Here is a 16845-nt window from a genome sequence, read left to right on the forward strand (position 1 = left end):
AACATCGCGGAGTCTCGGGCCCGAAAGGGAGGGGGCGGGGGTGGCGTTCGGCACAGACCGCACGGAGGCTCCTCGAGTGGGAGGCGCCGGTCGCTCCCGACGCCCACTCCGCCCCCCCCAGGGCAGGCCGAGCTCAAGTCCAAAGCCGCCCAAGATGCACAGCAGCAGCCTGAGTCATTTGCATAGAGGAGCGTTGGCTCCGCCCCAGCAGCCTCACGCTGCTGCGCTGGCCTGAGAACATGCTGTAGACAGCTCGAGCTCCAGCTGCCGGCCGGCACCCTCTCGTGACTCGCTCATCTCCGCTCAAGAGGATGCACGCTGGAGGGAGGCTCAAGGGCAGGAGGCCCAAACCGCAGCAGATAGCCGCGCACCAGCGGCCCACTCACAGGTCCAGCTCCAGCCCGAAGGCTGCGAGATGGGGATGCTGCAGGTGCCCTCCCGTGAGCGAGCGGGCGGGCCTGCCTGCCCCTGCAGACAAGCAGAGCAAGCCATGCCGTCACCAAGTCAATGAGATGCAAATGAGGTGATCATTCCCCACCAGCCAGGGGGCCAAAAAAGGGCCAAAGTGTCAAGCAAAGGCAACAACCTCAAACAAACCAAGAAAGCAGCGACACGACACAGGGAAGGTGGCATCCTTCCCCCACAAGGGGGAGCCAAAGGCCACATCTGCCTGCTTTGAGCTTCTCCAAAGTCTCACTTTGGCTCAGCAGAGCATCTTTAGTGTTCTGTCTTTGACCATAGGAAATCAGGGGAAAGCGCGAACGCAGTCCCCCACTACCACAAATTATGCAGTCGAGTTTCCCGCATTTGGGGAAATCGCAGGGGTCAGCACACCCGGAGTGCAATGGATGAGCCTCACCCTGGGAGAACCACCTTAGTGATCATGGTATCTCCCCTGCCAGGTAAGTATGAGTTGGGGCCCGCCGGCCCGACGAGCGCCCCTCCGACGCAGCTCCCCAACATCGCGGAGTCTCGGGCCCGAAAGGGAGGGGGCGGGGGTGGAGTTCGGCACAGACCGCACGGAGGCTCCTCGAGTGGGAGGCGCCGGTCGCTCCCGACGCCCACTCCGCCCCCCCCAGGGCAGGCCGAGCTCAAGTCCAAAGCCGCCCAAGATGCACAGCAGCAGCCTGAGTCATTTGCATAGAGGAGCGTTGGCTCCGCCCCAGCAGCCTCACGCTGCTGCGCTGGCCTGAGAACATGCTGTAGACAGCTCGAGCTCCAGCTGCCGGCCGGCACCCTCTCGTGACTCGCTCATCTCCGCTCAAGAGGATGCACGCTGGAGGGAGGCTCAAGGGCAGGAGGCCCAAACCGCAGCAGATAGCCGCGCACCAGCGGCCCACTCACAGGTCCAGCTCCAGCCCGAAGGCTGCGAGATGGGGATGCTGCAGGTGCCCTCCCGTGAGCGAGCGGGCGGGCCTGCCTGCCCCTGCAGACAAGCAGAGCAAGCCATGTCGTCACCAAGTCAATGAGATGCAAATGAGGTGATCATTCCCCACCAGCCAGGGGGCCAAAAAAGGGCCAAAGTGTCAAGCAAAGGCAACAACCTCAAACAAACCAAGAAAGCAGCGACACGACACAGGGAAGGTGGCATCCTTCCCCCACAAGGGGGAGCCAAAGGCCACATCTGCCTGCTTTGAGCTTCTCCAAAGTCTCACTTTGGCTCAGCAGAGCATCTTTAGTGTTCTGTCTTTGACCATAGGAAATCAGGGGAAAGCGCGAACGCAGTCCCCCACTACCACAAATTATGCAGTCAAGTTTCCCGCATTTGGGGAAATCGCAGGGGTCAGCACACCCGGAGTGCAATGGATGAGCCTCACCCTGGGAGAACCACCTTAGTGATCATGGTATCTCCCCTGCCAGGTAAGTATGAGTTGGGGCCCGCCGGCCCGACGAGCGCCCCTCCGACGCAGCTCCCCAACATCGCGGAGTCTCGGGCCCGAAAGGGAGGGGGCGGGGGTGGCGTTCGGCACAGACCGCACGGAGGCTCCTCGAGTGGGAGGCGCCGGTCACTCCCGACGCCCACTCCGCCCCCCCCAGGGCAGGCCGAGCTCAAGTCCAAAGCCGCCCAAGATGCACAGCAGCAGCCTGAGTCATTTGCATAGAGGAGCGTTGGCTCCGCCCCAGCAGCCTCACGCTGCTGCGCTGGCCTGAGAACATGCTGTAGACAGCTCGAGCTCCAGCTGCCGGCCGGCACCCTCTCGTGACTCGCTCATCTCCGCTCAAGAGGATGCACGCTGGAGGGAGGCTCAAGGGCAGGAGGCCCAAACCGCAGCAGATAGCCGCGCACCAGCGGCCCACTCACAGGTCCAGCTCCAGCCCGAAGGCTGCGAGATGGGGATGCTGCAGGTGCCCTCCCGTGAGCGAGCGGGCGGGCCTGCCTGCCCCTGCAGACAAGCAGAGCAAGCCATGTCGTCACCAAGTCAATGAGATGCAAATGAGGTGATCATTCCCCACCAGCCAGGGGGCCAAAAAAGGGCCAAAGTGTCAAGCAAAGGCAACAACCTCAAACAAACCAAGAAAGCAGCGACACGACACAGGGAAGGTGGCATCCTTCCCCCACAAGGGGGAGCCAAAGGCCACATCTGCCTGCTTTGAGCTTCTCCAAAGTCTCACTTTGGCTCAGCAGAGCATCTTTAGTGTTCTGTCTTTGACCATAGGAAATCAGGGGAAAGCGCGAACGCAGTCCCCCACTACCACAAATTATGCAGTCGAGTTTCCCGCATTTGGGGAAATCGCAGGGGTCAGCACACCCGGAGTGCAATGGATGAGCCTCACCCTGGGAGAACCACCTTAAGCTACGTTCACATTTGCGTTGTGCGCCGCAGCGCACAACGCAAACAAAAACGCGGCAAAATGCACGCTAAAACGCTGCGTTTTGCGCCGCATGCGTCGTTTTTGGCCGCAAGTTGGACGCAAAAAAAATGCAACTTGATGCGTTTCTTGCGTCCAACGCTTGCGGCCATGCGGCGCTAAACGCAGCACAACGCATGTCCATGCGCCCCCATGTTAAATATAGGGGCGCATGACGCATGCGGCGCCGCTGCGGCGCCCGGCGCTGACCGCAAATGTGAACGTAGCCTTAGTGATCATGGTATCTCCCCTGCCAGGTAAGTATGAGTTGGGGCCCGCCGGCCCGACGAGCGCCCCTCCGACGCAGCTCCCCAACATCGCGGAGTCTCGGGCCCGAAAGGGAGGGGGCGGGGGTGGCGTTCGGCACAGACCGCACGGAGGCTCCTCGAGTGGGAGGCGCCGGTCGCTCCCGACGCCCACTCCGCCCCCCCCAGGGCAGGCCGAGCTCAAGTCCAAAGCCGCCCAAGATGCACAGCAGCAGCCTGAGTCATTTGCATAGAGGAGCGTTGGCTCCGCCCCAGCAGCCTCACGCTGCTGCGCTGGCCTGAGAACATGCTGTAGACAGCTCGAGCTCCAGCTGCCGGCCGGCACCCTCTCGTGACTCGCTCATCTCCGCTCAAGAGGATGCACGCTGGAGGGAGGCTCAAGGGCAGGAGGCCCAAACCGCAGCAGATAGCCGCGCACCAGCGGCCCACTCACAGGTCCAGCTCCAGCCCGAAGGCTGCGAGATGGGGATGCTGCAGGTGCCCTCCCGTGAGCGAGCGGGCGGGCCTGCCTGCCCCTGCAGACAAGCAGAGCAAGCCATGTCGTCACCAAGTCAATGAGATGCAAATGAGGTGATCATTCCCCACCAGCCAGGGGGCCAAAAAAGGGCCAAAGTGTCAAGCAAAGGCAACAACCTCAAACAAACCAAGAAAGCAGCGACACGACACAGGGAAGGTGGCATCCTTCCCCCACAAGGGGGAGCCAAAGGCCACATCTGCCTGCTTTGAGCTTCTCCAAAGTCTCACTTTGGCTCAGCAGAGCATCTTTAGTGTTCTGTCTTTGACCATAGGAAATCAGGGGAAAGCGCGAACGCAGTCCCCCACTACCACAAATTATGCAGTCGAGTTTCCCGCATTTGGGGAAATCGCAGGGGTCAGCACACCCGGAGTGCAATGGATGAGCCTCACCCTGGGAGAACCACCTTAGTGATCATGGTATCTCCCCTGCCAGGTAAGTATGAGTTGGGGCCCGCCGGCCCGACGAGCGCCCCTCCGACGCAGCTCCCCAACATCGCGGAGTCTCGGGCCCGAAAGGGAGGGGGCGGGGGTGGCGTTCGGCACAGACCGCACGGAGGCTCCTCGAGTGGGAGGCGCCGGTCGCTCCCGACGCCCACTCCGCCCCCCCCAGGGCAGGCCGAGCTCAAGTCCAAAGCCGCCCAAGATGCACAGCAGCAGCCTGAGTCATTTGCATAGAGGAGCGTTGGCTCCGCCCCAGCAGCCTCACGCTGCTGCGCTGGCCTGAGAACATGCTGTAGACAGCTCGAGCTCCAGCTGCCGGCCGGCACCCTCTCGTGACTCGCTCATCTCCGCTCAAGAGGATGCACGCTGGAGGGAGGCTCAAGGGCAGGAGGCCCAAACCGCAGCAGATAGCCGCGCACCAGCGGCCCACTCACAGGTCCAGCTCCAGCCCGAAGGCTGCGAGATGGGGATGCTGCAGGTGCCCTCCCGTGAGCGAGCGGGCGGGCCTGCCTGCCCCTGCAGACAAGCAGAGCAAGCCATGTCGTCACCAAGTCAATGAGATGCAAATGAGGTGATCATTCCCCACCAGCCAGGGGGCCAAAAAAGGGCCAAAGTGTCAAGCAAAGGCAACAACCTCAAACAAACCAAGAAAGCAGCGACACGACACAGGGAAGGTGGCATCCTTCCCCCACAAGGGGGAGCCAAAGGCCACATCTGCCTGCTTTGAGCTTCTCCAAAGTCTCACTTTGGCTCAGCAGAGCATCTTTAGTGTTCTGTCTTTGACCATAGGAAATCAGGGGAAAGCACGAACGCAGTCCCCCACTACCACAAATTATGCAGTCGAGTTTCCCGCATTTGGGGAAATCGCAGGGGTCAGCACACCCGGAGTGCAATGGATGAGCCTCACCCTGGGAGAACCACCTTAGTGATCATGGTATCTCCCCTGCCAGGTAAGTATGAGTTGGGGCCCGCCGGCCCGACGAGCGCCCCTCCGACGCAGCTCCCCAACATCGCGGAGTCTCGGGCCCGAAAGGGAGGGGGCGGGGGTGGCGTTCGGCACAGACCGCACGGAGGCTCCTCGAGTGGGAGGCGCCGGTCGCTCCCGACGCCCACTCCGCCCCCCCCCCAGGGCAGGCCGAGCTCAAGTCCAAAGCCGCCCAAGATGCACAGCAGCAGCCTGAGTCATTTGCATAGAGGAGCGTTGGCTCCGCCCCAGCAGCCTCACGCTGCTGCGCTGGCCTGAGAACATGCTGTAGACAGCTCGAGCTCCAGCTGCCGGCCGGCACCCTCTCGTGACTCGCTCATCTCCGCTCAAGAGGATGCACGCTGGAGGGAGGCTCAAGGGCAGGAGGCCCAAACCGCAGCAGATAGCCGCGCACCAGCGGCCCACTCACAGGTCCAGCTCCAGCCCGAAGGCTGCGAGATGGGGATGCTGCAGGTGCCCTCCCGTGAGCGAGCGGGCGGGCCTGCCTGCCCCTGCAGACAAGCAGAGCAAGCCATGTCGTCACCAAGTCAATGAGATGCAAATGAGGTGATCATTCCCCACCAGCCAGGGGGCCAAAAAAGGGCCAAAGTGTCAAGCAAAGGCAACAACCTCAAACAAACCAAGAAAGCAGCGACACGACACAGGGAAGGTGGCATCCTTCCCCCACAAGGGGGAGCCAAAGGCCACATCTGCCTGCTTTGAGCTTCTCCAAAGTCTCACTTTGGCTCAGCAGAGCATCTTTAGTGTTCTGTCTTTGACCATAGGAAATCAGGGGAAAGCGCGAACGCAGTCCCCCACTACCACAAATTATGCAGTCGAGTTTCCCGCATTTGGGGAAATCGCAGGGGTCAGCACACCCGGAGTGCAATGGATGAGCCTCACCCTGGGAGAACCACCTTAGTGATCATGGTATCTCCCCTGCCAGGTAAGTATGAGTTGGGGCCCGCCGGCCCGACGAGCGCCCCTCCGACGCAGCTCCCCAACATCGCGGAGTCTCGGGCCCGAAAGGGAGGGGGCGGGGGTGGCGTTCGGCACAGACCGCACGGAGGCTCCTCGAGTGGGAGGCGCCGGTCGCTCCCGACGCCCACTCCGCCCCCCCCCAGGGCAGGCCGAGCTCAAGTCCAAAGCCGCCCAAGATGCACAGCAGCAGCCTGAGTCATTTGCATAGAGGAGCGTTGGCTCCGCCCCAGCAGCCTCACGCTGCTGCGCTGGCCTGAGAACATGCTGTAGACAGCTCGAGCTCCAGCTGCCGGCCGGCACCCTCTCGTGACTCGCTCATCTCCGCTCAAGAGGATGCACGCTGGAGGGAGGCTCAAGGGCAGGAGGCCCAAACCGCAGCAGATAGCCGCGCACCAGCGGCCCACTCACAGGTCCAGCTCCAGCCCGAAGGCTGCGAGATGGGGATGCTGCAGGTGCCCTCCCGTGAGCGAGCGGGCGGGCCTGCCTGCCCCTGCAGACAAGCAGAGCAAGCCATGTCGTCACCAAGTCAATGAGATGCAAATGAGGTGATCATTCCCCACCAGCCAGGGGGCCAAAAAAGGGCCAAAGTGTCAAGCAAAGGCAACAACCTCAAACAAACCAAGAAAGCAGCGACACGACACAGGGAAGGTGGCATCCTTCCCCCACAAGGGGGAGCCAAAGGCCACATCTGCCTGCTTTGAGCTTCTCCAAAGTCTCACTTTGGCTCAGCAGAGCATCTTTAGTGTTCTGTCTTTGACCATAGGAAATCAGGGGAAAGCGCGAACGCAGTCCCCCACTACCACAAATTATGCAGTCGAGTTTCCCGCATTTGGGGAAATCGCAGGGGTCAGCACACCCGGAGTGCAATGGATGAGCCTCACCCTGGGAGAACCACCTTAGTGATCATGGTATCTCCCCTGCCAGGTAAGTATGAGTTGGGGCCCGCCGGCCCGACGAGCGCCCCTCCGACGCAGCTCCCCAACATCGCGGAGTCTCGGGCCCGAAAGGGAGGGGGCGGGGGTGGCGTTCGGCACAGACCGCACGGAGGCTCCTCGAGTGGGAGGCGCCGGTCGCTCCCGACGCCCACTCCGCCCCCCCCCAGGGCAGGCCGAGCTCAAGTCCAAAGCCGCCCAAGATGCACAGCAGCAGCCTGAGTCATTTGCATAGAGGAGCGTTGGCTCCGCCCCAGCAGCCTCACGCTGCTGCGCTGGCCTGAGAACATGCTGTAGACAGCTCGAGCTCCAGCTGCCGGCCGGCACCCTCTCGTGACTCGCTCATCTCCGCTCAAGAGGATGCACGCTGGAGGGAGGCTCAAGGGCAGGAGGCCCAAACCGCAGCAGATAGCCGCGCACCAGCGGCCCACTCACAGGTCCAGCTCCAGCCCGAAGGCTGCGAGATGGGGATGCTGCAGGTGCCCTCCCGTGAGCGAGCGGGCGGGCCTGCCTGCCCCTGCAGACAAGCAGAGCAAGCCATGTCGTCACCAAGTCAATGAGATGCAAATGAGGTGATCATTCCCCACCAGCCAGGGGGCCAAAAAAGGGCCAAAGTGTCAAGCAAAGGCAACAACCTCAAACAAACCAAGAAAGCAGCGACACGACACAGGGAAGGTGGCATCCTTCCCCCACAAGGGGGAGCCAAAGGCTACATCTGCCTGCTTTGAGCTTCTCCAAAGTCTCACTTTGGCTCAGCAGAGCATCTTTAGTGTTCTGTCTTTGACCATAGGAAATCAGGGGAAAGCGCGAACGCAGTCCCCCACTACCACAAATTATGCAGTCGAGTTTCCCGCATTTGGGGAAATCGCAGGGGTCAGCACACCCGGAGTGCAATGGATGAGCCTCACCCTGGGAGAACCACCTTAGTGATCATGGTATCTCCCCTGCCAGGTAAGTATGAGTTGGGGCCCGCCGGCCCGACGAGCGCCCCTCCGACGCAGCTCCCCAACATCGCGGAGTCTCGGGCCCGAAAGGGAGGGGGCGGGGGTGGCGTTCGGCACAGACCGCACGGAGGCTCCTCGAGTGGGAGGCGCCGGTCGCTCCCGACGCCCACTCCGCCCCCCCCCAGGGCAGGCCGAGCTCAAGTCCAAAGCCGCCCAAGATGCACAGCAGCAGCCTGAGTCATTTGCATAGAGGAGCGTTGGCTCCGCCCCAGCAGCCTCACGCTGCTGCGCTGGCCTGAGAACATGCTGTAGACAGCTCGAGCTCCAGCTGCCGGCCGGCACCCTCTCGTGACTCGCTCATCTCCGCTCAAGAGGATGCACGCTGGAGGGAGGCTCAAGGGCAGGAGGCCCAAACCGCAGCAGATAGCCGCGCACCAGCGGCCCACTCACAGGTCCAGCTCCAGCCCGAAGGCTGCGAGATGGGGATGCTGCAGGTGCCCTCCCGTGAGCGAGCGGGCGGGCCTGCCTGCCCCTGCAGACAAGCAGAGCAAGCCATGTCGTCACCAAGTCAATGAGATGCAAATGAGGTGATCATTCCCCACCAGCCAGGGGGCCAAAAAAGGGCCAAAGTGTCAAGCAAAGGCAACAACCTCAAACAAACCAAGAAAGCAGCGACACGACACAGGGAAGGTGGCATCCTTCCCCCACAAGGGGGAGCCAAAGGCCACATCTGCCTGCTTTGAGCTTCTCCAAAGTCTCACTTTGGCTCAGCAGAGCATCTTTAGTGTTCTGTCTTTGACCATAGGAAATCAGGGGAAAGCGCGAACGCAGTCCCCCACTACCACAAATTATGCAGTCGAGTTTCCCGCATTTGGGGAAATCGCAGGGGTCAGCACACCCGGAGTGCAATGGATGAGCCTCACCCTGGGAGAACCACCTTAGTGATCATGGTATCTTCCCTGCCAGGTAAGTATGAGTTGGGGCCCGCCGGCCCGACGAGCGCCCCTCCGACGCAGCTCCCCAACATCGCGGAGTCTCGGGCCCGAAAGGGAGGGGGCGGGGGTGGCGTTCGGCACAGACCGCACGGAGGCTCCTCGAGTGGGAGGCGCCGGTCGCTCCCGACGCCCACTCCGCCCCCCCCCAGGGCAGGCCGAGCTCAAGTCCAAAGCCGCCCAAGATGCACAGCAGCAGCCTGAGTCATTTGCATAGAGGAGCGTTGGCTCCGCCCCAGCAGCCTCACGCTGCTGCGCTGGCCTGAGAACATGCTGTAGACAGCTCGAGCTCCAGCTGCCGGCCGGCACCCTCTCGTGACTCGCTCATCTCCGCTCAAGAGGATGCACGCTGGAGGGAGGCTCAAGGGCAGGAGGCCCAAACCGCAGCAGATAGCCGCGCACCAGCGGCCCACTCACAGGTCCAGCTCCAGCCCGAAGGCTGCGAGATGGGGATGCTGCAGGTGCCCTCCCGTGAGCGAGCGGGCGGGCCTGCCTGCCCCTGCAGACAAGCAGAGCAAGCCATGTCGTCACCAAGTCAATGAGATGCAAATGAGGTGATCATTCCCCACCAGCCAGGGGGCCAAAAAAGGGCCAAAGTGTCAAGCAAAGGCAACAACCTCAAACAAACCAAGAAAGCAGCGACACGACACAGGGAAGGTGGCATCCTTCCCCCACAAGGGGGAGCCAAAGGCCACATCTGCCTGCTTTGAGCTTCTCCAAAGTCTCACTTTGGCTCAGCAGAGCATCTTTAGTGTTCTGTCTTTGACCATAGGAAATCAGGGGAAAGCGCGAACGCAGTCCCCCACTACCACAAATTATGCAGTCGAGTTTCCCGCATTTGGGGAAATCGCAGGGGTCAGCACACCCGGAGTGCAATGGATGAGCCTCACCCTGGGAGAACCACCTTAGTGATCATGGTATCTCCCCTGCCAGGTAAGTATGAGTTGGGGCCCGCCGGCCCGACGAGCGCCCCTCCGACGCAGCTCCCCAACATCGCGGAGTCTCGGGCCCGAAAGGGAGGGGGCGGGGGTGGCGTTCGGCACAGACCGCACGGAGGCTCCTCGAGTGGGAGGCGCCGGTCGCTCCCGACGCCCACTCCGCCCCCCCCCAGGGCAGGCCGAGCTCAAGTCCAAAGCCGCCCAAGATGCACAGCAGCAGCCTGAGTCATTTGCATAGAGGAGCGTTGGCTCCGCCCCAGCAGCCTCACGCTGCTGCGCTGGCCTGAGAACATGCTGTAGACAGCTCGAGCTCCAGCTGCCGGCCGGCACCCTCTCGTGACTCGCTCATCTCCGCTCAAGAGGATGCACGCTGGAGGGAGGCTCAAGGGCAGGAGGCCCAAACCGCAGCAGATAGCCGCGCACCAGCGGCCCACTCACAGGTCCAGCTCCAGCCCGAAGGCTGCGAGATGGGGATGCTGCAGGTGCCCTCCCGTGAGCGAGCGGGCGGGCCTGCCTGCCCCTGCAGACAAGCAGAGCAAGCCATGTCGTCACCAAGTCAATGAGATGCAAATGAGGTGATCATTCCCCACCAGCCAGGGGGCCAAAAAAGGGCCAAAGTGTCAAGCAAAGGCAACAACCTCAAACAAACCAAGAAAGCAGCGACACGACACAGGGAAGGTGGCATCCTTCCCCCACAAGGGGGAGCCAAAGGCCACATCTGCCTGCTTTGAGCTTCTCCAAAGTCTCACTTTGGCTCAGCAGAGCATCTTTAGTGTTCTGTCTTTGACCATAGGAAATCAGGGGAAAGCGCGAACGCAGTCCCCCACTACCACAAATTATGCAGTCGAGTTTCCCGCATTTGGGGAAATCGCAGGGGTCAGCACACCCGGAGTGCAATGGATGAGCCTCACCCTGGGAGAACCACCTTAGTGATCATGGTATCTCCCCTGCCAGGTAAGTATGAGTTGGGGCCCGCCGGCCCGACGAGCGCCCCTCCGACGCAGCTCCCCAACATCGCGGAGTCTCGGGCCCGAAAGGGAGGGGGCGGGGGTGGCGTTCGGCACAGACCGCACGGAGGCTCCTCGAGTGGGAGGCGCCGGTCGCTCCCGACGCCCACTCCGCCCCCCCCCAGGGCAGGCCGAGCTCAAGTCCAAAGCCGCCCAAGATGCACAGCAGCAGCCTGAGTCATTTGCATAGAGGAGCGTTGGCTCCGCCCCAGCAGCCTCACGCTGCTGCGCTGGCCTGAGAACATGCTGTAGACAGCTCGAGCTCCAGCTGCCGGCCGGCACCCTCTCGTGACTCGCTCATCTCCGCTCAAGAGGATGCACGCTGGAGGGAGGCTCAAGGGCAGGAGGCCCAAACCGCAGCAGATAGCCGCGCACCAGCGGCCCACTCACAGGTCCAGCTCCAGCCCGAAGGCTGCGAGATGGGGATGCTGCAGGTGCCCTCCCGTGAGCGAGCGGGCGGGCCTGCCTGCCCCTGCAGACAAGCAGAGCAAGCCATGTCGTCACCAAGTCAATGAGATGCAAATGAGGTGATCATTCCCCACCAGCCAGGGGGCCAAAAAAGGGCCAAAGTGTCAAGCAAAGGCAACAACCTCAAACAAACCAAGAAAGCAGCGACACGACACAGGGAAGGTGGCATCCTTCCCCCACAAGGGGGAGCCAAAGGCCACATCTGCCTGCTTTGAGCTTCTCCAAAGTCTCACTTTGGCTCAGCAGAGCATCTTTAGTGTTCTGTCTTTGACCATAGGAAATCAGGGGAAAGCGCGAACGCAGTCCCCCACTACCACAAATTATGCAGTCGAGTTTCCCGCATTTGGGGAAATCGCAGGGGTCAGCACACCCGGAGTGCAATGGATGAGCCTCACCCTGGGAGAACCACCTTAGTGATCATGGTATCTCCCCTGCCAGGTAAGTATGAGTTGGGGCCCGCCGGCCCGACGAGCGCCCCTCCGACGCAGCTCCCCAACATCGCGGAGTCTCGGGCCCGAAAGGGAGGGGGCGGGGGTGGCGTTCGGCACAGACCGCACGGAGGCTCCTCGAGTGGGAGGCGCCGGTCGCTCCCGACGCCCACTCCGCCCCCCCCAGGGCAGGCCGAGCTCAAGTCCAAAGCCGCCCAAGATGCACAGCAGCAGCCTGAGTCATTTGCATAGAGGAGCGTTGGCTCCGCCCCAGCAGCCTCACGCTGCTGCGCTGGCCTGAGAACATGCTGTAGACAGCTCGAGCTCCAGCTGCCGGCCGGCACCCTCTCGTGACTCGCTCATCTCCGCTCAAGAGGATGCACGCTGGAGGGAGGCTCAAGGGCAGGAGGCCCAAACCGCAGCAGATAGCCGCGCACCAGCGGCCCACTCACAGGTCCAGCTCCAGCCCGAAGGCTGCGAGATGGGGATGCTGCAGGTGCCCTCCCGTGAGCGAGCGGGCGGGCCTGCCTGCCCCTGCAGACAAGCAGAGCAAGCCATGTCGTCACCAAGTCAATGAGATGCAAATGAGGTGATCATTCCCCACCAGCCAGGGGGCCAAAAAAGGGCCAAAGTGTCAAGCAAAGGCAACAACCTCAAACAAACCAAGAAAGCAGCGACACGACACAGGGAAGGTGGCATCCTTCCCCCACAAGGGGGAGCCAAAGGCCACATCTGCCTGCTTTGAGCTTCTCCAAAGTCTCACTTTGGCTCAGCAGAGCATCTTTAGTGTTCTGTCTTTGACCATAGGAAATCAGGGGAAAGCGCGAACGCAGTCCCCCACTACCACAAATTATGCAGTCGAGTTTCCCGCATTTGGGGAAATCGCAGGGGTCAGCACACCCGGAGTGCAATGGATGAGCCTCACCCTGGGAGAACCACCTTAGTGATCATGGTATCTCCCCTGCCAGGTAAGTATGAGTTGGGGCCCGCCGGCCCGACGAGCGCCCCTCCGACGCAGCTCCCCAACATCGCGGAGTCTCGGGCCCGAAAGGGAGGGGGCGGGGGTGGCGTTCGGCACAGACCGCACGGAGGCTCCTCGAGTGGGAGGCGCCGGTCGCTCCCGACGCCCACTCCGCCCCCCCCCAGGGCAGGCCGAGCTCAAGTCCAAAGCCGCCCAAGATGCACAGCAGCAGCCTGAGTCATTTGCATAGAGGAGCGTTGGCTCCGCCCCAGCAGCCTCACGCTGCTGCGCTGGCCTGAGAACATGCTGTAGACAGCTCGAGCTCCAGCTGCCGGCCGGCACCCTCTCGTGACTCGCTCATCTCCGCTCAAGAGGATGCACGCTGGAGGGAGGCTCAAGGGCAGGAGGCCCAAACCGCAGCAGATAGCCGCGCACCAGCGGCCCACTCACAGGTCCAGCTCCAGCCCGAAGGCTGCGAGATGGGGATGCTGCAGGTGCCCTCCCGTGAGCGAGCGGGCGGGCCTGCCTGCCCCTGCAGACAAGCAGAGCAAGCCATGTCGTCACCAAGTCAATGAGATGCAAATGAGGTGATCATTCCCCACCAGCCAGGGGGCCAAAAAAGGGCCAAAGTGTCAAGCAAAGGCAACAACCTCAAACAAACCAAGAAAGCAGCGACACGACACAGGGAAGGTGGCATCCTTCCCCCACAAGGGGGAGCCAAAGGCCACATCTGCCTGCTTTGAGCTTCTCCAAAGTCTCACTTTGGCTCAGCAGAGCATCTTTAGTGTTCTGTCTTTGACCATAGGAAATCAGGGGAAAGCGCGAACGCAGTCCCCCACTACCACAAATTATGCAGTCGAGTTTCCCGCATTTGGGGAAATCGCAGGGGTCAGCACACCCGGAGTGCAATGGATGAGCCTCACCCTGGGAGAACCACCTTAGTGATCATGGTATCTCCCCTGCCAGGTAAGTATGAGTTGGGGCCCGCCGGCCCGACGAGCGCCCCTCCGACGCAGCTCCCCAACATCGCGGAGTCTCGGGCCCGAAAGGGAGGGGGCGGGGGTGGCGTTCGGCACAGACCGCACGGAGGCTCCTCGAGTGGGAGGCGCCGGTCGCTCCCGACGCCCACTCCGCCCCCCCCAGGGCAGGCCGAGCTCAAGTCCAAAGCCGCCCAAGATGCACAGCAGCAGCCTGAGTCATTTGCATAGAGGAGCGTTGGCTCCGCCCCAGCAGCCTCACGCTGCTGCGCTGGCCTGAGAACATGCTGTAGACAGCTCGAGCTCCAGCTGCCGGCCGGCACCCTCTCGTGACTCGCTCATCTCCGCTCAAGAGGATGCACGCTGGAGGGAGGCTCAAGGGCAGGAGGCCCAAACCGCAGCAGATAGCCGCGCACCAGCGGCCCACTCACAGGTCCAGCTCCAGCCCGAAGGCTGCGAGATGGGGATGCTGCAGGTGCCCTCCCGTGAGCGAGCGGGCGGGCCTGCCTGCCCCTGCAGACAAGCAGAGCAAGCCATGTCGTCACCAAGTCAATGAGATGCAAATGAGGTGATCATTCCCCACCAGCCAGGGGGCCAAAAAAGGGCCAAAGTGTCAAGCAAAGGCAACAACCTCAAACAAACCAAGAAAGCAGCGACACGACACAGGGAAGGTGGCATCCTTCCCCCACAAGGGGGAGCCAAAGGCCACATCTGCCTGCTTTGAGCTTCTCCAAAGTCTCACTTTGGCTCAGCAGAGCATCTTTAGTGTTCTGTCTTTGACCATAGGAAATCAGGGGAAAGCGCGAACGCAGTCCCCCACTACCACAAATTATGCAGTCGAGTTTCCCGCATTTGGGGAAATCGCAGGGGTCAGCACACCCGGAGTGCAATGGATGAGCCTCACCCTGGGAGAACCACCTTAGTGATCATGGTATCTCCCCTGCCAGGTAAGTATGAGTTGGGGCCCGCCGGCCCGACGAGCGCCCCTCCGACGCAGCTCCCCAACATCGCGGAGTCTCGGGCCCGAAAGGGAGGGGGCGGGGGTGGCGTTCGGCACAGACCGCACGGAGGCTCCTCGAGTGGGAGGCGCCGGTCGCTCCCGACGCCCACTCCGCCCCCCCCAGGGCAGGCCGAGCTCAAGTCCAAAGCCGCCCAAGATGCACAGCAGCAGCCTGAGTCATTTGCATAGAGGAGCGTTGGCTCCGCCCCAGCAGCCTCACGCTGCTGCGCTGGCCTGAGAACATGCTGTAGACAGCTCGAGCTCCAGCTGCCGGCCGGCACCCTCTCGTGACTCGCTCATCTCCGCTCAAGAGGATGCACGCTGGAGGGAGGCTCAAGGGCAGGAGGCCCAAACCGCAGCAGATAGCCGCGCACCAGCGGCCCACTCACAGGTCCAGCTCCAGCCCGAAGGCTGCGAGATGGGGATGCTGCAGGTGCCCTCCCGTGAGCGAGCGGGCGGGCCTGCCTGCCCCTGCAGACAAGCAGAGCAAGCCATGTCGTCACCAAGTCAATGAGATGCAAATGAGGTGATCATTCCCCACCAGCCAGGGGGCCAAAAAAGGGCCAAAGTGTCAAGCAAAGGCAACAACCTCAAACAAACCAAGAAAGCAGCGACACGACACAGGGAAGGTGGCATCCTTCCCCCACAAGGGGGAGCCAAAGGCCACATCTGCCTGCTTTGAGCTTCTCCAAAGTCTCACTTTGGCTCAGCAGAGCATCTTTAGTGTTCTGTCTTTGACCATAGGAAATCAGGGGAAAGCGCGAACGCAGTCCCCCACTACCACAAATTATGCAGTCGAGTTTCCCGCATTTGGGGAAATCGCAGGGGTCAGCACACCCGGAGTGCAATGGATGAGCCTCACCCTGGGAGAACCACCTTAGTGATCATGGTATCTCCCCTGCCAGGTAAGTATGAGTTGGGGCCCGCCGGCCCGACGAGCGCCCCTCCGATGCAGCTCCCCAACATCGCGGAGTCTCGGGCCCGAAAGGGAGGGGGCGGGGGTGGCGTTCGGCACAGACCGCACGGAGGCTCCTCGAGTGGGAGGCGCCGGTCGCTCCCGACGCCCACTCCGCCCCCCCCAGGGCAGGCCGAGCTCAAGTCCAAAGCCGCCCAAGATGCACAGCAGCAGCCTGAGTCATTTGCATAGAGGAGCGTTGGCTCCGCCCCAGCAGCCTCACGCTGCTGCGCTGGCCTGAGAACATGCTGTAGACAGCTCGAGCTCCAGCTGCCGGCCGGCACCCTCTCGTGACTCGCTCATCTCCGCTCAAGAGGATGCACGCTGGAGGGAGGCTCAAGGGCAGGAGGCCCAAACCGCAGCAGATAGCCGCGCACCAGCGGCCCACTCACAGGTCCAGCTCCAGCCCGAAGGCTGCGAGATGGGGATGCTGCAGGTGCCCTCCCGTGAGCGAGCGGGCGGGCCTGCCTGCCCCTGCAGACAAGCAGAGCAAGCCATGTCGTCACCAAGTCAATGAGATGCAAATGAGGTGATCATTCCCCACCAGCCAGGGGGCCAAAAAAGGGCCAAAGTGTCAAGCAAAGGCAACAACCTCAAACAAACCAAGAAAGCAGCGACACGACACAGGGAAGGTGGCATCCTTCCCCCACAAGGGGGAGCCAAAGGCCACATCTGCCTGCTTTGAGCTTCTCCAAAGTCTCACTTTGGCTCAGCAGAGCATCTTTAGTGTTCTGTCTTTGACCATAGGAAATCAGGGGAAAGCGCGAACGCAGTCCCCCACTACCACAAATTATGCAGTCGAGTTTCCCGCATTTGGGGAAATCGCAGGGGTCAGCACACCCGGAGTGCAATGGATGAGCCTCACCCTGGGAGAACCACCTTAATGATCATGGTATCTCCCCTGCCAGGTAAGTATGAGTTGGGGCCCGCCGGCCCGACGAGCGCCCCTCCGACGCAGCTCCCCAACATCGCGGAGTCTCGGGCCCGAAAGGGAGGGGGCGGGGGTGGCGTTCGGCACAGACCGCACGGAGGCTCCTCGAGTGGGAGGCGCCGGTCGCTCCCGACGCCCACTCCGCCCCCCCCAGGGCAGGCCGAGCTCAAGTCCAAAGCCGCCCAAGATGCACAGCAGCAGCCTGAGTCATTTGCATAGAGGAGCGTTGGCTCCGCCCCAGCAGCCTCACGCTGCTGCGCTGGCCTGAGAACATGCTGTAGACAGCTCGAGCTC

At 62.1% G+C, this 16845-nt stretch overlaps 16 non-coding genes and 1 pseudogene across 16 annotated transcripts; all 17 read right to left on the reverse strand.

The window, feature by feature from the left end:
- Positions 1-746: 746 nt before the first annotated feature.
- On the reverse strand, positions 747-910 carry LOC143801066 (U1 spliceosomal RNA). The gene has a single exon (XR_013220713.1). It is a non-coding gene; the product is annotated as a U1 spliceosomal RNA (small nuclear RNA).
- A 794-nt stretch (positions 911-1704) lies between these two features.
- Positions 1705-1868, reverse strand: LOC143801284 (U1 spliceosomal RNA). Its single transcript, XR_013220901.1, has one exon. It is a non-coding gene; the product is annotated as a U1 spliceosomal RNA (small nuclear RNA).
- Positions 1869-2662: 794 nt separating this feature from the next.
- LOC143801319 (U1 spliceosomal RNA) lies at positions 2663-2798 on the reverse strand (annotated as a pseudogene).
- A 1111-nt stretch (positions 2799-3909) lies between these two features.
- Positions 3910-4073, reverse strand: LOC143801067 (U1 spliceosomal RNA). The gene has a single exon (XR_013220714.1). It is a non-coding gene; the product is annotated as a U1 spliceosomal RNA (small nuclear RNA).
- Positions 4074-4867: 794 nt separating this feature from the next.
- On the reverse strand, positions 4868-5031 carry LOC143801278 (U1 spliceosomal RNA). Its single transcript, XR_013220895.1, has one exon. It is a non-coding gene; the product is annotated as a U1 spliceosomal RNA (small nuclear RNA).
- Positions 5032-5827: 796 nt separating this feature from the next.
- Positions 5828-5991, reverse strand: LOC143801068 (U1 spliceosomal RNA). Its single transcript, XR_013220715.1, has one exon. It is a non-coding gene; the product is annotated as a U1 spliceosomal RNA (small nuclear RNA).
- Positions 5992-6786: 795 nt separating this feature from the next.
- LOC143801069 (U1 spliceosomal RNA) lies at positions 6787-6950 on the reverse strand. The gene has a single exon (XR_013220716.1). It is a non-coding gene; the product is annotated as a U1 spliceosomal RNA (small nuclear RNA).
- Positions 6951-7745: 795 nt separating this feature from the next.
- Positions 7746-7909, reverse strand: LOC143801070 (U1 spliceosomal RNA). Its single transcript, XR_013220717.1, has one exon. It is a non-coding gene; the product is annotated as a U1 spliceosomal RNA (small nuclear RNA).
- A 795-nt stretch (positions 7910-8704) lies between these two features.
- Positions 8705-8868, reverse strand: LOC143801295 (U1 spliceosomal RNA). The gene has a single exon (XR_013220909.1). It is a non-coding gene; the product is annotated as a U1 spliceosomal RNA (small nuclear RNA).
- Positions 8869-9663: 795 nt separating this feature from the next.
- Positions 9664-9827, reverse strand: LOC143801071 (U1 spliceosomal RNA). The gene has a single exon (XR_013220718.1). It is a non-coding gene; the product is annotated as a U1 spliceosomal RNA (small nuclear RNA).
- Positions 9828-10622: 795 nt separating this feature from the next.
- On the reverse strand, positions 10623-10786 carry LOC143801072 (U1 spliceosomal RNA). Its single transcript, XR_013220719.1, has one exon. It is a non-coding gene; the product is annotated as a U1 spliceosomal RNA (small nuclear RNA).
- Positions 10787-11581: 795 nt separating this feature from the next.
- On the reverse strand, positions 11582-11745 carry LOC143801073 (U1 spliceosomal RNA). The gene has a single exon (XR_013220720.1). It is a non-coding gene; the product is annotated as a U1 spliceosomal RNA (small nuclear RNA).
- A 794-nt stretch (positions 11746-12539) lies between these two features.
- Positions 12540-12703, reverse strand: LOC143801074 (U1 spliceosomal RNA). Its single transcript, XR_013220721.1, has one exon. It is a non-coding gene; the product is annotated as a U1 spliceosomal RNA (small nuclear RNA).
- A 795-nt stretch (positions 12704-13498) lies between these two features.
- LOC143801076 (U1 spliceosomal RNA) lies at positions 13499-13662 on the reverse strand. The gene has a single exon (XR_013220722.1). It is a non-coding gene; the product is annotated as a U1 spliceosomal RNA (small nuclear RNA).
- Positions 13663-14456: 794 nt separating this feature from the next.
- On the reverse strand, positions 14457-14620 carry LOC143801077 (U1 spliceosomal RNA). The gene has a single exon (XR_013220724.1). It is a non-coding gene; the product is annotated as a U1 spliceosomal RNA (small nuclear RNA).
- Positions 14621-15414: 794 nt separating this feature from the next.
- Positions 15415-15578, reverse strand: LOC143801078 (U1 spliceosomal RNA). The gene has a single exon (XR_013220725.1). It is a non-coding gene; the product is annotated as a U1 spliceosomal RNA (small nuclear RNA).
- A 794-nt stretch (positions 15579-16372) lies between these two features.
- On the reverse strand, positions 16373-16536 carry LOC143800867 (U1 spliceosomal RNA). Its single transcript, XR_013220546.1, has one exon. It is a non-coding gene; the product is annotated as a U1 spliceosomal RNA (small nuclear RNA).
- Between the last annotated feature and the right edge of the window lie 309 nt (positions 16537-16845).

Source organism: Ranitomeya variabilis, chromosome 1 (genome assembly GCF_051348905.1).
Source record: "Ranitomeya variabilis isolate aRanVar5 chromosome 1, aRanVar5.hap1, whole genome shotgun sequence".
In the NCBI taxonomy this organism is placed as follows: Eukaryota; Metazoa; Chordata; class Amphibia; order Anura; family Dendrobatidae; genus Ranitomeya; species Ranitomeya variabilis.